The following is an 18,247-nucleotide window of genomic DNA, read 5'->3' on the forward strand; positions in this document are numbered from 1 at the left end:
TTAAAAGGCTACCTCCTGGCTCTAGCCACTCCATGTAGCAGAACCCAGGGCAACCCCTGTAGCAGTCAGAGGGGGGGGGGGGGGGGCACCATTGGGCCGTCTGAAGTGTCTTCATACATTTTTTAAAAGAACAATGCCAAAAGAGACGGTTTTGTTCATTCCCCCTCAAAAAAAATCTAAATAAAAGGTGATTAAAATCTTTTTTATGCATTCAAAAATGATACCAATAAATACTAAAGCTTCTTATGAAAAAGACAATCCCTTTTACAGATCTGTAAATGAAAAAATAGAACAATTATGGCTCTCAGGATATGAAGCAAACACAAAAAACACAAAAATATATATTTTCTTTAAAAGGTGATTTTCTTGTGCAAAAGTAGAAAAATATAGAAAAGTTCAAAAGTGCCGAGAATAATCTCCAGATATTAGCATTGGTCCTGGGTCCACATTCGGTTTGTTCTCACCACAGGAGAGCGTTTCCTGTCTCAGCATGTCATCAGCTTGGCGTGTGAAGACCGATGGCTGTGTGGATAATTTTAGTAGCTGAGCTTGAATCCTTCTCTGTGTATACATGAAAGAGGACTGACTTAGCTAGTTAAAGGGAATCTGTCAGCAGGATTTTGTTATTTAATCTGAGAACATAATGCAGGGGCAGAGAGCCTGATTCCAGGGATGTGTCACGTGCTCAGCAGCTTGGTGCAGTTTCAATACAATCAGTGTTTTATCAGCAAGAGATTTTCATTAGAGGAGTAAATGTCACATACTAGACAATCCAGCTACTCTTTGTAACCCCAAACATACCACTGATTGGCAGCTTGCCGACAATGTACAGTGGACCCAGGAAGCGGCTAGTCAAGGATATGGGTGGAGTTATACACAGAACAGCATTCTGAGCACTGCTACTTTTTACAGCAGAGAAAAGAGGGATTCTATCAAGCAGTCCTGTAAGTGATACATTGCCAGAATCAAAGTCTCTGCCCCTGCATTGTGCTGCTCTCAGACTGCGTATCAAAGACCTGCTGACAGATTGCATTTGAGCTGCCGGGACTTGAGACAGCATTGATAACTGAAGATCATGACACCTTTGGACATAATGAAATTATTATGAAAAAATGTGTTAGTACGTTCTATATAGTTATATGACAAAACACATTTATAAATGCTCCTCTGTGACTCTCCACTACCTCCAACAGATTCCTCACCATGGGTGAGTTCTGATGACCCCAATTCTGAAGACTTAAGTGGATTCCTGTAGGGGGTAGACATTTGTGGCACACATTGTATATATTTAATAAATGTGTACTGCAGGAATACCTTTCTAATGGTCCCGCAATCATGCGCCAAGGTAAACAAGCCTTACATAAGGAAATTGCAAAAAAAATGTAAGTTATATGGAAGATTAAAAAAAACCAAACATTTGGTGCATATGTGTATATTATTTTCTGCTTAACACATGAAAAGTTCAATATTGGTCAATACGTTTCGGTCGACATGAGTTCACTGACATGTTTAGTTATTATGCAATGTATTCCCTCTGTCATAAAGGAGTATACAGAGAATGTAAAAGGAAGTAATGTGGCAAACAGCCGTTAAGGAAGTCGGTGCAAACACAACAAGATGAGAAAATGAGGAAGCAGCCACACAGTTCCAGTTGATAGATTTTTACTGTAAGGCTTCATAATTACGCCTTCTCGCTCAGTATCCTGAACACCCAGCTACATCACAAGGATCTTTTTATATTGATTTTTCTTTAATTAGACTAAAACTAGCGTTCTGGAGAGAGATGGATATCCCTGAACTTCTAACTCAAAAGTTGTCTTAGTCAGGAGACCATTCCTCAGGACGAAAAAAGAACTACTCGATATCAGCTGATTCAGGCAACAGGTAAGAGCTCATGTACTGACGTTATATAGACATGGAGGGGTGGATATCCTGGTGGTGAAAGGTCCGGTAACACTTATCAAATTGTCCCTGATCATTAACTCTTTGTCTGCGTAGAGCTGAAGATCAAAGATGGTGCTACTCCTTATAAGACTTCCACTAAGAGTCTTAATGGGCACGGCATTACTTTGTCTTGTGTTTCCATGTAATAGAATTGCCATGTAAATTACCAATTTACTAGCACAGGGTCTATGGATTATGTTAGTTATTAAAGACATATTGTTTTATAGAAATGATCCATTTTAAGTTATTTTTAGTTATTTTAGGTTAAGTTGTTTAATTCTTTAGTGCTATTTAGTAGCTATAAATTAATTGCATGAATAAGCTTAAACGTTCACAGCAACTACATATATGTTGTTATACTACATGACTGCCAATGTAAAGACTTATTATAGGGCTTTTTATCCAGTTTTCCTACAGACCTGAAAAGTAAATGTGCCAAATTAGGCAGTGTCACATTCCCTGCTCTTCTAAGACTTTTAATTTATCTCAACTACCATCTCTCCAAAGGATAGCACCATCTATGGGCAATAATGAAAATAAATATCATGGTAAAGATCAGTGGCAGAATAAGACATCATATTCAAGTGATCTTAAAGGGAATGTCCAGGCAAAGGGGGACATATTATTGATGCTACCAGGGGCCCAAGAAGAAAGTGGGTCCACTTCCACCTGCAAAGCAGCACATAAAGGGGTTTATTATGAGCAACTATTGGAATCCAAATTGTTCCATACTGTTCTTGCATAGTAGCCCTCTTCTGTTTTTTTGTGTCCAGTACTTTATAAAACACCCAATCACTGGAAAATTGATATAATAAAAAAATAATAATAATAGTAATCTTCTGTTGAATTCCCGGCATTTTGAGAACCAAAGGCGCAGTGATCCCCAATGGTCATTGTTTGCTTCCATGTTATAATGGTCTCTTACCATCATATAAATCTATATGACTGCTGCAGCCAGTCCCTGACCTCAGCAGTCTTGTTCCATACATGAATATAACCACCACATGATTGCCTACAGTGGTCACGTGCATATACAAGAACATTTTCACAGTAAATACAAACCATTGAGGACATTTAGAGCATCAGATTACTTTTTATTCTATTACATTTCCCGTATTTACTTTAAAAAAAAGTTAAATTGTTTAAGTCTCAAACTAATTCTTTAACCCCATCCTGACATGGCCAGTTTTCTTTTTTGGGTTTTCATTTTACCTTCCCCTTCTTCCAAAAGCCATAACATTTTTATTTTTCCATTCACATAGCCATAGGAGGACTTGATTTTAGTGGAACTAGTTGTATTTTTAAATTCATTTTAATACCCAATGTACTGAAAAACGGGGAAAAAAATCCATGTGTGGTAAAATTGCCAAAAAAACCCTTTTCCAGCATTGTTTTTTTGGGTTTTGTTTAAATATGGTGAAGTCGAAAGGTAACGTTCGGAGTCCTATTTTTGATAACCAGACAAGCTAAAGCAGACAGATGAGGGACTGGTATTCTCAGACTGGGGAGGAGATATTGGCCCTCCCCAGCCTAAAAATAGCAGCTTGCAGCCACCAATTAGTGAAAACTAATAAAGACACACACAGAAAAAGTCCTTAAATTGAAATAAACAAATAATGTAAATAATGTAAAAGTAAAAAAAAATAAAAAAAATCAAAGTTATACAGTCACCTGTATGCCGATAAGCCATAATGCTGATGTGCCACAATGATCCCCAACTCTGCTATATCTGGTTGCATTGCAGAGTGGTGACATCATTAATGTGACCGCTCAGGCCTGCAACCAGATGACACTGAGCTGAGTGAGAACGTGGCTGTGTGTGACCGGCGGTAACTTTAATGACATCGCCACTGGTCGTACGCAGGAGGGTTCTCACATTCCGGACTGACGGGTAACATTTCACACTACTCAGCAATGGAACTAGAAGTAGCAGAGTTGGTAAACATCGTGGGGCAGCAGCATTATGGATTATTAGCGGATAGGTGAGTATAAATTAGATATTTTATTTTTACATTAATAAATGGGAAAAAGAGGGTTGGGGAGTGTTCTCCAGGTTAGTACATTTACAACAATACCAAACATGTCCATTGTTTTTATTGTTCGTGGTGAAAAAAAACGTGAAAGCTTGTACAAAAAAAAAATTTATTGTCTTGACAATTTCTGATACCCGTAACGTTTTCATTTTTTGGTCGATTGAGATGTATGAGGGGTTTTTATTTGCAGGGGAAGTAGATATTTTTTATTGATACCACTTTGGGATAAATATGACATTCTGATCACTTCTTATTTCATATATTAATTTGCCCTGAAGTGACCAAATAAGCAATTTTGTCCTTTGAAATTTTTTTCTATTCACAATGTTTACCGATCGGATTAATACATTTTATAATTTGATAGATCAGACTTTTATGGATGCAGTGATATCAAATATATATATTTTTTATTTTTTTTAAATACGGGAACAGAGGAGTAGGAAGTGTGGTCGACAAATCATCTTTATTGAGCAATATTTCTGTATATAATAAAAATCAGTTTCCTTTAAAGCTCAGCAACAAGCTGTGTTTCAACAGAGAGACATGATGGTAGACACGGATGGTCTGTTAATGTCGCTGCCACAGACTGATGGCAGCATTTAACAAGTTAATAGCCGTGGACTACACTTGACTCCAGCCTTGTCTTTTAGAGGCTGATCCTGGGTATAGGGAGGGCTTAGCCTCAGTGTATGAAGCGTTTGTGCCACACACCCACTTCCATCTTGTGCGTTACATGTACGACAGAAGTTGGGAAGGGGTTAGTATGCCACGTCACCTTTTTGTAAGTTATCTCCAAACAGGAATTAAAACTACATGTAGAAATAGATGATATAATCTGTTGCCATATAAGCATGTACTGTCACGAACAAACTATTTTAGTTGCCAGTCCAGGAAATATTTTTCACCACGGAGCCATAGCTTGAGGCTCCGTGGTTCAGACAAGCGTATGAAATATAATCCCATTTCCATCCTTATTTTCATCAATATTTCATCAATGTGTCATCTGAGTGCCATTCATGTGTCCTTTTTTTACATCCATGTGACATCCGCATAAGATCCGTGTGGCATCTTTATGAATGCATCAACAGTTTAAAATGTACATGCTAAAATACAGTTTCCTACAATAATAATGGTAATCTGTCCAAAAAAATCGGATGTTTTATGGACGATCAGTATGGGATCTGATTTTTTTTGAGTGCCCATAAATTTGACAAGGCAAATTTCATCCTGAAACATGGAGTAGAGTAGACTAGTGCTCTTATATTTTTCAGACTGACATTAGGGCCATGTGAAAAGTCTGTCATCTCAATAGCTCAATTAAATAACATTGACAAGTGTGCTGTAAGTGTGCTACTCGATTTTCACATGTCTATGTAGTATCTTGCCTGAACACGTCCTTAAGTGTTGATATCTTTCTTTTTTATGAACGTGATAATCCATTTCCATACAGCTTTTTGTTAGGATATATAGATATCGCAGAGGAAAGTACCTTATCCAAGAAATTCCTTTGTTCGTCATGAGTTGCTAAGAAAGAGTGGCTCCCACTCTGATAGACTTGGCCAGGTCCTCATTAAATGGCCACTTATACAGGTATGGTTAGTAACTTACCATGACAATATCAACTGATGGCTGTAGGATTTTATTCAACAATCTAATCAATTGGGCACCTTACATTTAGATTTACTGGTTACAGGTTACTGCTTATTTTGTTTATTTAGCATTAAAACTATGTTTTCAAAGTTTTTAACAACCAAATAATGCGGATAAGCAAATCTTTTGAAATTTAAAATCATCAGCTATTCCACCTTTTTCCCCAAAATTCCATATATGATGAATTGATTTTCAGTGAATTAATAGAACTCCAAAGCCTACTCTAGGGTTTAACACTAAGTCATCCTCAATAATGTCAAAGTCACCTCAGCATCTATGACAAAGGGCAAAAAGCTAACCTATAACAACCAACAGCTTATTCCTCACACACTAATCTTCTTCACTGTTACTCACTATTTGTACAGTTTCGTCAGAGTTTTATGGCTTTCTCTCCCTATCTCTGTTGTTAAGCTGTGAGATGTGACATCCTTTCACTATCCAGATTCACCACAAAATGACTGCTACATTCCATGCCTCTGCTTTTATACAGGCTATTATAGTCCCTTCTGTTTAGCTGTTAGCATGTGTTGAGGTAGCTGCATCATAGGGAAGCCTAAACAGCTGCACAAAAGGTTGTGTGATCCTTCTCTGGCTGCAGTAATTTTCTGCAATAATTAAAATGGCAGAAGTCATTTTATTCGATTCATGCCAACTGAATGTAAAATTGTCCAAATTTGTCAGAATCATAGAAATCATAACAATTTGAAACAAATTCGATTGACAGATTTTATTCGCCCATCTCCATTAATGACTAATAGAAGCGGTTTGTTTCATAATGTGGCATGTTGCATTTACTTAAAGAATTATCTTATTAATATTCCATACTTTTACTACTGATAATAGGGTAACACCTTGTATTTGCTAGTTTCCTCTAGAAATTCATAAAACAAAATGGATCTTTGCCCCTTTAATGGAATGCATGAGATAACATTATTTTTCCGCTGGTAATCTGAAAAGCAAATACTGGACACACCAATGATTTACTAGGCTTAGTAGTTGAGAGACGCAAGTTTCATTCATTGCACTCATGATCATGGTTTAATTTTGTAATATTTAATGCTAATATGCTGCCTGAAAAAATTAGCTTTTTCGTTCTGTAGTGCAAGTGTTATTTCTTGCAAATATGGTCAAGGAAGCAAAAAAGCTTTTATCTATGCAAAAGCTTATCTGCAGCTACATCCACATTCAGCTTCCTTCGTCTCCTTACATTTCATGTCTCTTCATCCACCCTAGTTTTTTCTGCGTATTGCCTATATTTTTGAATTAATGTGTCCTATAACTACTTTGTACACATTCCTGTAGAGCTTAAAGAGGATCTGTCACCAGGTTAAAAGTAACCAGTTTTTGCTCTTGTTCTCTTATTTTATTTATACTGCCCCCTTTAGTGTTAATTCATTTTTTTAAGAGGACATTTCACCAGTTTTAGCATGTTAAACTGTCCACATCATGCAATAGTGGCTGCAGAGCTGAATAAAATGAGCATATAAAATGAGCACGCCCCCAGAAGAAGAATCATCGAAACGCGCGTTGGGGTGGGGACACAGCAGGCTTGACTCACAACCCAGCTACAGTATATATTTATACAATATGCACTTTATCCACATGGTTTGAGCTGTTCGTTCAGAACTGACTATTATTTCAGGTGATTATTGGTTATGTTTACATCACTGCATTTTCTGCACAACAAGGGTCAAGTTATCCCTAAGGTTTTTTACAATTGTATTTACGGTATATGCACTGAGGTATTTTATAACCATCTGCATTGTTTCTACCTATACAAAGGTAAAACAGTCATATATTCATTTTTGCATAAGCTGTAGTCTTCTTAATTTAATATTTTACAATCATTTGCATTTGTTAAATTTTGAGAAAGGCACTTTGGCCTTCACAAATAATTTTGGTGCTGTTCTAGTTGTGAGATATACTGTTGTGTATATGCATTCAGCTTCCATCCCTGCACATTTGTTCAGCCTTGATGCAGATGACTAATGCAAACACTGAGTCTAATACTACTTCATGTTAAATCTAGAAAAGGTTGTCAGTCTGTTGCTGTGTTTTTTAGTCCGACAAGAGGCATCCATTTTCATTCTTTAAATAATTTATGTTTGAATATATTGATACAATTTTGCTATTATTATTAGTTAAAACAAACACATGAGCCGTGCACACGGTGAACAAGCCTGTAAGGACACCGTTCACACCACCAAGAAACTGAAACACAAAAAAGGCACAGTAAAACCAAAAAATACTCTGTTGCAGAAAATATCAGTAAGTGCTGTTAAAAACATGGAAAAACACAGGGTATTTGGTTAATTCGTTTTTTTGCAAAAAAATTATATTAAGCCGTGGACACGTAGCATAGAACACCTTTTATGTGCACGGCTCACAAGGAAGGGTGGAAACCTCCCTAGTCTATGCTACGTGTCCACATTGGACATTTCCTTTCTGAATCCTGCTCATACAGGTACTATACATATGACCAGGTTTTTAAATACATCAGATAGGGATTACATACATTAGTTAGGATTGCTCTAATACAGGTATACCTTGACGTTTGGTAGAGCGGCTTAATATACATTTTTTGCAAAAAACGTATTAACCAAATACCCTGTGTTTTTCCATCTTTTTACTAGCACTTGCTGTTTACTGATATTTTCTGCAACAGAGTATTTTTGGGTCTTACTGTGTTTCAGTTATTATTATTATTATTATTATTATTATGCTCGCTACACTTTGTCTACTCATTTTCTTTCCACCATCAAAAATAAAATAAAAAATACTGACATTTCTGGCCGCCCTGCTGCTCGTTACTCTTTGCCTACTCATTTTCTTTCCACGATCATGCACCGTATCGCTGGTCTCTTTATTATAGGCCAGGTCATGTCTTTGCAATATGCAGTGACTTTCAAGTCTGGACATGATTGGAAGTCCTGGCTAATACTGAAGAGGCTGGAGATTCGGCATTCTACAGTGGAAAAATTAGGACCAGTAAGCAGGCAACAAGTAGTGAGGCGGCCAAAGAGATGTGCGATGATGTATTATTTTTTTTTGCTGACATTGTTCCAACTTGCATACAAACTCAAGTTACGAACAAATGTGCAAGACCTATTTATTAGGTAACCTGGGGACTGCCTGTATAAGTAAAACATATAAAAAAGTAAAACTGATTATTTAATATAGAATTTTATAACCCATATACACTTCTACACAGGGCCACGTCTGTCATGAGCAATATGAACATATTGTCTTGGGCGGCAGTCTGAGTTGTCTCTCAGAGACTAGCAAAATGCCTAAAAATTCATGCTTGTCAACACCACAAAGCAGGGGTCACATGGACGTTAACCATTTAGATGTTGCTGTCAACTTCTGAAGGCAGCATTAAAATGGAAAAGTTAGCATAGCCCGATTGCAATCCAGGGGTTCTGATGGGCTGATATAGCAGCCAGAAGCCTACTGAAAGCTACTTTTGCCATTTTGACTCTCCTCATGAAGTTGTGGTAATGTAATATAAAATAATAATGATAATTTTATTTCTATAGCGCCAACATGTTTAGCAGCACTTTACATTTTTAGAGGGAACTTGTACAGACAATAAAATACATTACAGCATAAGAATAATCACATAAATCAATAGATACCAAGAGGAATGAAAGCCCTGCTCACAAGCTTACAATCTATGAGGAAATCGGGGAGACATAAAAGATGGATGGTAACAATTGCTTTCATTGTTCTGACGAGCAATAATGTAATAAATCAGGTGTTCATGTAATGTAGCGTGAACCGGTTGTCAGCCAAAATGTGTACAAGTACAGACACAGAGGGCTATTAGATGCATAAAATGTGTGAGACCATAAGAGAGTCCTGGTTATGAAGAAAATTTTGGATGAGACACACAGGGATAGTTAAATGTTTTGAGGTGGTAGGCCACTGAAGAAATGCGTTTTTAGGGCACATTTAAAACTGTGGGTATTGCTGATTAGTTGAATAATCATGGGTAGTGCATTCCAAAGAACTGGAGTAGCACACAAGAAGTTTTGGAGAAGGAAGTGGGAGGTTCAATTGTTAACCTTAGTTCATTAGCAGAATGGAGGGCACGGGTATGATGTTAGACTGAGACGAGGGAGGAGATGTAGTGTGGTTCTGAACCATGGAGCTTTTTGTGGGTGAGAGTGATAAGTTTATTTATTTAATTCTGTAGTGGATGGGTGACCAGTGCAATGACTGGCACAAGGTAGAGGCATTGGTGTAACGGTTGGTGAGGAATATGATCCTGGCTGCAGTATTCCAGACAGTTTGGAGAGGGGAGAGTTTGGTAAGAGGGAGACCAATTAGTAGAGAGTTGCAAGAGTCAAGATGAAAATGAATCAGAGCTACTGTAAGAGTTTTTGCAGTGGAAAGTAAGAAAAGGTTAAATTCCAGAGATGTTTTTGAGGTGCAGATAACAAGAGCGAGCCAGTGATCGGATGTGGGGGGGTGAATTAAAGCTCTGAATCAAGTATGACTAGTGTTGAGCGATACCGTCCGATACTTGAAAGTATCGGTATCGGAAAGTATCGGCCGATACCGGCAAAGTATCGGATCTAATCCGATACCGATACCCGATACCAATACAAGTCAATGGGACTCATGTATCGGACGGTATTCCTGATGGTTCCCAGGGTCTGAAGGAGAGGAAACTCTCCTTCAGGCCCTGGGAACCATATTAATGTGTAAAATAAAGAATTAAAATAAAAAATATTGCTATACTCACCTCTCCGACGCAGCCTGGACTTCAGCAAGGGAACCGGCAGCGTTGTTTGCTTAAAATTCGCGCTTTAACTTCCTTACGTGAAGTCCCGGCTTGTGATTGGTCGCGCGCCGCCCATGTGGCCGCGACGCGACCAATCACAGCAAGCCGTGTTGTAATTTCAGGTCCTTCAGGATTTTAAAATTACGTTCCGGCGTTGTGATTGGTCGCGTCGCGGTCACATGGGCGACGCGACCAATCACAAGCCGTGACGTCACGGGAGGCAGGAGACGCGCGCATTTTAAAATGCGTGCGTGTCCAGCCTCCCGTGACGTCACGGCTTGTGATTGGTCGCGTCGCCCATGTGGCCGCGACGCAACCAATCACAGCAAGCCGTGACGTAATTTCAGGTCCTTCAGGATTTTAAAATTACGTTCCGGCGTTGTGATTGGTCGCGTCGCGGTCACATGGGCGACGCGACCAATCACAAGCCGTGACGTCACGGGAGGCTGGACACGCGCGCATTTTAAAATGCGCGCGTCTCCTGCCTCCCGTGACGTCACGGCTTGTGATTGGTCGCGTCGCCCATGTGACCGCGACGCGACCAATCACAACGCCGGAACGTAATTTTAAAATACTGAATGCCTAGAAGGACCTGAAAATTACGTCACGGCTTGCTGTGATTGGTCGCGTCGCGGCCACATGGGCGGCGCGCGACCAATCAGAAGCCGTGACGTCACGGAAGGAAGGAAAAGCGCGCATTTTAAGAAAAGAACGCTGCCGGTTCCCTCGGTGAGGTCCAGGCTGCGTCAGAGAGGTGAGTATAGCAATATTTTTTATTTTAATTCTTTCTTTTACACATTAATGTTGCTTCGATACCGATACCCAATACCACAAAAGTATCGGATCTCGGTATCGGAATTCCGATACCCGCAAGTATCGGCCGATACCCGATACTTGCGGTATCGGAATGCTCAACACTAAGTATGACCCCAAGACAGTGGGCATGTTGCTGGGGAGTAATGGTTCCACCACATATGGAAATGGCAATGTTGGGCATAGGTAGGTTAGTACAGGGAGGAAACACAAGGAGTTCAGTTTTTGACAGGTTCAGTTTGAGATAGAGGGAGGACATGTTGGATGTTGGAGACAGCAGTAAGACAATCACTGGTGTTTTGTAGTAATGCAGGCATGATATCAAGCTTAGAGGTATATAATTGTGTGTCATCAGCATAGAGATGGTACTGGAAACCAAATCTACTGTATATATTTGTCTAATAGGGCAGTATACAAGGAGAAGAGCAGGGGACCTAGGACTGATCAGAGAGGTAGGAGGAGAACCAGGAGAGAATGGTGTCCTTGAGGCCGATGGAGCAGAGCATTGTGAGGAGGAGCTGATGATCCACAGTGTCGAATGCCGCAGAGAGATTCAGGAGAATTAGCATGGAGTTGTGACCATTAGAGTTAGCTGTTAGTAGATCATTAGAGATTTTAGTGAGGGCATTTTCACTAGAGTGTAAAGAGTGGAAACCGGATAGAAGAGGGTCAAAAAGAGAGTGATCTGAGAGATAGTGGATTAGACAAGAGTGTACCAAGTGTTCCAGGAGTTTCGAGGTGATAGGAAGATTAGAGATGGGTCTATAGTTAGCAGCACAGTTTTGGTAGAGAATTGTTTTTTTAAGTAATGTATATATGATGGCATGTTTAAATGAGGAGGGAAAGATATCAGAAGAGAGAGAGAGAAATTGAATATTTTTGTTAGGCGAGTGGTGACAGCAGGGGAAAGGGACAGGAGGAGATGTGACAGAAAAGGGTCACTGGTGCAAGTAGTAGGGTGAGAGGAATCAAGTATCCTGATCACTTCTTCTGAGACTGGTTCAAAGTCAGAGAATGAGCTAGATGCAGTGGGAGAGGGAGGACAGTGCATGGTATGAGGGGATTGGGAGAAAAATTCCAGGTGGATATGGTAAATTTTTTCCTTGAAAAAATTGCCCCGATCATCAGCGCAAAGATCTGTGGTTAGGGCCTGCACTCTTGGGTTGAGTAGGAAATGAAAAGTGTCGAAGAGACGTTTAGGATTATTAGATAGTGAAGTGATGAGGGTGTTGAAATAGATTTGTTTGGAGAGGTGAAGGGAAGAGTTGTATGTTTTAAGCATAAACTTATAATGGATGAAATCCTTTAGCACCGCTGTAGAAGATGTGTTTGCAGCATGTGCCAGGGTTGTCACCATTTGTGCTGAGTTGTTCTATGTATAGAAGGTGTAGCTTCATCCAGGGCACTCTGCAGTGTTTCATAGTAATGTTTCAGTGCAGAGTCAGGACTTGAGAAGGAGGAGATTGGGGCCAATGATGATTGCAAATTCTTCACAAGTTTCTGGGTGTTAATGCCACCTATCTATATATATAATTGTCTAAGGGGTACTTCCGTCTTTCTGTCGGCAACTTCCATCATGGAAATCCCGCGTCGCTGATTGGTCTCGCCAGCTGCCTGTCATGGCTGCCGCGACCAATCAATGACGGGCACAGTCAGATTAGTCCCTCCCTATTCCCCTGCAGTCAGTGCCTGGCGCCCGCTCCATACTCCCCTCCAGTCACCGCTCACACAGGGTTAATGCCAGCGGTAACGGACCACATTATGCCGCGGGTAACGCACTCCGTTACCGCTGCTATTAACCCTGTGTGTCCCCAACTTTTTACTATTGATGCTGCCTATGCAGCATTAATAGTAAAAAGATCTAATGTTAAAAATAATAAAAAAAGCAAAAAACCTGCTATTCTCACCTTCCGTCGTCCGACGATGCGCTCGCGCCTGCCGCCATCTTCCGTTCCCAGAGATGCAATGCGAAATTACCCAGATGACTTAACGGCCGGAAGATGGCGGCAGCCGCGTGTGCATCGCCAGAGCTTCACTGGATCCTGGCCGGTGAGTATATAACTATTTTTTATTTTAATTATTTTTTTTAACAGGGATATGGTGCCCACACTGCTGAATACTAAGTGGGCTGTATTATATACTGCGTGGCTGCTATATACTATATGGGCAGTGTTATATACTGCCTGGGCTGTGCTATATACTATGTGCCCTGTGTTATATACTGCGTGGCCTGTGCTATATACTATGTCGCCTGTGTGCCTGTGTTATATACTGCGTGGCTGCTATATACTGCGTAGGCTGTGTTATATAGTACGTGGGCTGTGTTATATACTGTTTGGGCTGTGTTATATACTGCGTGGCCACTGTTATATACTGCGTGGCCTGTATTAACGCATCGGCTATTCTACAATATGTATGTATATAGCAGCCCCATAGTATATAGCACAGGCCACGTAGTATTTGTCTGCTATATACTACATGGCTCCTATATACTACGTTGCCTGTGCTATATACTATGTGGCTGCTATATACATACATACATATTCTAGAATACCCGATGCGTTAGAATCGGGCCACCATCTAGTATTTCTATAAATGTGGAAAGTGGGGGTGACCTGAGCGGGATGACAGTTCTTGACAGAGAATAAAAGAAGGTTGTGGTCAGAGAGTGGGAGAGAGGAATTGGTTAAATCATACACTGAGCAAAGCCGGAAGAAGACCAGGTCGAGGGAGTTTCTGTCTTCATGAGTAGGAGAGTTAATAAGCTGCGAAAGGCTGAGGTTAGAGATAAAAGTTGATAAAGGCTGCGAAAGGCTGAGGTTAGAGATAAAAGGTGAGTGGCAGATGGGGAGAGGGGAAAAGCAATGGGGATGTTAACATCTCCCATGATGAGGGTGGGGGATGTCACAGGAGAGAAAATGTGGAAGCCAGGTGGAAAAGTTATCCAGGAAGTGATTGGTTAGGCCCGGAGGATAATAAACAACCGCCACTCGCATGGAGAAGTGGATGTAGAGTATGACAGCATAGATCTCAAAAGATGGGAAGAGGGTACTTGAGGAATGACCTGAAAGGTGCATTTGGGTGACAGGAGCAGACCAACACCTCCACCTGCTCTGTTGTCTGATCTTAGGGTATGAGAGAAGTGTAGTCCACCATGTGAAAGACCAGCAGCAAGAACGGTGGTGTCTGACTGCTGGATCCAGGTATCGGTAAGAGCCAGAAGGTTAAGAGAATCAGAAAGGATGAAGTCATAGATGAAGGAGAGTTTATTACACACTGAGTGAGAATTCCAAAGGGCATACTTAAAAGAGACAGAAGGCACGCAGGGAATATTAATGAGATTTGAGGGGTTTCTGAATGTAGTAGGTGAAGGGTTCGACTTACTATAACATGAGTGACCATGGTTGGGAGAGATATCTCCTGCGACTAGGAGGAGGATAGAAAGAGTGATCAGATGGTTAAGTGATTTGTGAGAGCGTCTTTTGTGTTTGATGATGGGACTAAATGGATCTGTGCAGTTTAGCATTGTGAAAAGAGCAGGACTGCTGTACATAGGAGAGGAAAGGACAGAGGAGCTGATAACGATAGAGTGTAAAGAGTTAGTGCAAGGACCGTGGATGTGAGTGAATGCAGCAGCCAGGATATACTGTATATTATGCAAATACATATGGTGAATATTTGCTGTAATCCAAATGTATAATATACAATATAAAGTAATATATAATGTAAGACATCAGATGATTGCAGGTTCAAGTCCCTTAAGGGAATAAAAAAGATAAAGTAAAAAAAAGTATTAAAAAATATGTAAAAAAATGTTGTAATCGTCCCCATTCTCCATTGTTGAAAGTAAAAAGAAAGCATACTTGGTATCACTGCATCCATAAAAGTCTGATCTATAAAAATGATAAAAAAATAAAATTAGTCAGATCGGTAAACAGAAAATAAAATCTAAATTACCAGAGTTGTATTTTTTTCGTCACAGCACCTCACTAAAATATACAATAAAAAGAGGTCAAAACATTGTATGTGCCCAAAATGTGTATAAAAATATCAGCTCGCCATGCAAAAGAAACAAGCCGTCACACAGTTCCATATATATATAAAAAAAGTTATGAATCTTTGAAAATGGAATCTCCACAAAAACATTTTTTGCAAACCTCTAAAAAAAAATGTCATCACTAATCTACAAAAAATCAAGGCAAATTTGGGAATGTTGAAATCACACCTGACCTGAAGAATTATGTTAATAGGTAATAATTTTACCATGGAACTAATAACCTAAAAGCAAAATCCCAAAAGCAATGGCAGATTTGTATTTATTCACTGTGGATATATATTGCAGGCAGCAGGAAAGCTATAATTGACTTTGTTTCTAAATGTTCCACTTCTTTATTTGTAGATCCATTGGTGTCTCAGCAACTGCAAACTTATTGCTTCTATTTGTCTTGTAAATATACTGTATCATAAAGTTAGTTACTGAAATAAACACTTTCTGAAATATTTTGCTTCTTGATTACTTATTGCTTTTATATGTGAGCAATTTAGGTATTGTGAGAGTACTGAATTTAGATATTGCTTGTGAAAATCTATAAGCACTCGCTTATATGATATACACCATTATGTTGTAGAGAATTGGGCAGAGTTCAGGATGTGGTCAGTTAGACCACAAATAATATTTTCTTTTTTACTGTGGACTAGCAAATAGGTCATTTTGTAACTGCACATTTTTGCCTTTGGTTTCACACAAACTAAAATGTCATCATAAAACAGACCTGCATAGCATACGGCCTTTTGAGCTGCCCGGAATGTGCTCGTGTCTTGAGTGCGTCATGTCATACTGGGAAATCTGGGATTAGAAAATCCCTATGTATTGTGAATTGTAGATTTTCCTTTTAGATCGGGGTCACACTACTGTTGAATATGGGCGAGTGCTATGCGAGAAAACATCGCATAGCACTCGGACCTGTGTTAATCTATGGGGCAGCTCACGTCACCGTATTTTTTCTCAGGTGTATTCAACGTGCCTGTAACATCTCAGCATGCTGCGATTGTACGTTTATATTGTCCAAGACTCGCCAATGCAAGCCTATGGGTGCGAGAAAAGCTTGGACACCACACGGACCATTCATCTAGCTTGTGGCAAATACTCACACATTTTCCTCATTTCAGCCCACTGAACAATTTAATTCAATGGTGAAAATCAGTGAGAAATGTAAAGCCATATGCATGTCATACGCATGTTATACAGATGTCATATGGATACATAGGTGCGAGAAAATCGCATCATCACATTGCAAACGCATTACTCACAGATGCCCATACGGCGAACACTTGAGCAACTCTCGGCAGGGAGGCTCGGACCAATTTTTCATACATTAAGTGTGACCCCAGCCTTAGCCAGAGTGTTTGTGCTTCATAATAAATGGACTTTGTTTCATTTGGTGTGAAGAGGTTAACGACCTTTTCTATGCTGATTAGAAACTTACGTACTGTCACAGCGTGACATTTTCACTGGCCCCACATTTTTGGATCTTGACATGGATCCAATTGCTAATCTGGCAAAACAGCTTCGGGGTCTGTCTTTTGAGCTGTCTGACGTACAGTCTACTGCCTCACAACTGACATTTTAACAGGAACGTAAAGTGGCATTCCTGGCTAGGTTTTCTGGGGTCGGGATAAATTTGTTGCATTCCAAGAAGCCTATAAGCTCTATTTCAGGCTTTGTCCGTGGTCATCTGTGAGTGAGGTACAGAGGGTGGGGATTCTTGTCTCCCTCCTTCAAAGACATCCTCAATCCTGGGCTTTCCCATTCCCATCCTACTCATTGTCACTCCAATCGGTGGATTGATTTTTTGCTGCTCTTGGCCTCGTTTATGAAGAACCTGTGGATCACCCCCAGACGAAGGGCAATGGGGTACTCGGCACCGGGTCCCTCGGTCTCTGTTCTGGGGATGTCACAGTGGCCCGACCCAGTCCGTGGCCCTTCTAAGGGGCACCCAATTAAAGGTGTAGTGGTTTGTACTGTGTTCGTGACGCCACCTGTGGCATTCGTTCAGGGTGACCGACGCTGCTAGCGGTCCGCTGGGGTGATGGAATGGCAGCTAGATGGTGTACCTTCCCACAGGTGAAGTATATCCCCAAGGCTTCCCAGATGTGTAGGTGGTGATGGTGGACGTCGTAAGGCGCAATGAATAACGAGGACACAAAGGTTGCAGTCTCTTTACCTTTTACTGAAGACTTCAGCGTCCACAGTCCAGAGTACCGTTCACAGGGCTGGCTGAATCCGGCCGGTTCGAAGGCACATCCAGAGTTCCCTTTGCAGGTGGAAATCAGTAGCCTTCCTACTAGCGCCTGTGTGTTGTAGTACCTCCCTGCTAAGCACCACGGGATAGTCCTCACAACTTTCATGGATGTTTCTGATGCTCTCTCTCTCTCTGTCCCCCAGATGATATGGATAGGACAACCCGTATGACGGGGTAGGCCTGGAGCTATTTCATAGGGACCCTAGAGACGCCCCTCTCCCACAATTTGCCTCCATTGTCTTCATAGGTATTAAGGTCGGGTAGCCAACTATGAATTAACTGTCCTGCCGGTCTCTGAAGTAATGCGTAGAGCCTATTACTCCCTCGGTGTTCCGGCCACCGGCTACACGCCTCGGAAGGATGTTGCCGGTCTTAAGGCAGGACTCCTCCCGGTGTTATCTCCTTGTGCTGTGATCTCGTTTCTCACTCTCCACAATATATTTCGCTTCATGTCCTTTCTTAGGATGCTGCTGCAATGAAGTGCAGGTGCAGCTCCGTAATGTTCTATCTCGTGCTTGGCCTCTGTCAGGATCCCACCCCTGACAGAGACCCTCTGTCTGCAGCTCAGATGTTCCTCCTTCTCCCCCTGTCTGCCTGACAGGTCTTCTCTGGGTCAAACCCAGGTAGCTTTCTGTCTCACTTCCTATCCAACCCACCAGTTTTACCCATCTGTGAGGAGTGGCCTAGTACATAGAACCTTTGCTCCCCCTAGTGGA

General features: G+C 40.7%; 1 protein-coding gene across 2 annotated transcripts in view; it reads left to right on the forward strand.

Moving 5' to 3' along the window:
• Positions 1-1,573: 1,573 nt before the first annotated feature.
• Positions 1,574-18,247, forward strand: part of SYK (spleen associated tyrosine kinase) — a 286,906-nt gene continuing 270,232 nt past the window's right edge. The window contains exons 1-2 of one of the 2 annotated variants that reach the window (XM_077299920.1): positions 1,574-1,667; positions 1,759-1,884. The gene's annotated coding sequence lies outside the window, so the exon portion shown is untranslated. Of the gene's footprint in view, positions 1,668-1,758; positions 1,885-18,247 lie in introns of those variants that run through there. The other variant, XM_077299917.1, reaches the window with a different exon arrangement.

The sequence above is a fragment of the Ranitomeya variabilis genome, chromosome 1 (assembly GCF_051348905.1).
Source record: "Ranitomeya variabilis isolate aRanVar5 chromosome 1, aRanVar5.hap1, whole genome shotgun sequence".
In the NCBI taxonomy this organism is placed as follows: Eukaryota; Metazoa; Chordata; class Amphibia; order Anura; family Dendrobatidae; genus Ranitomeya; species Ranitomeya variabilis.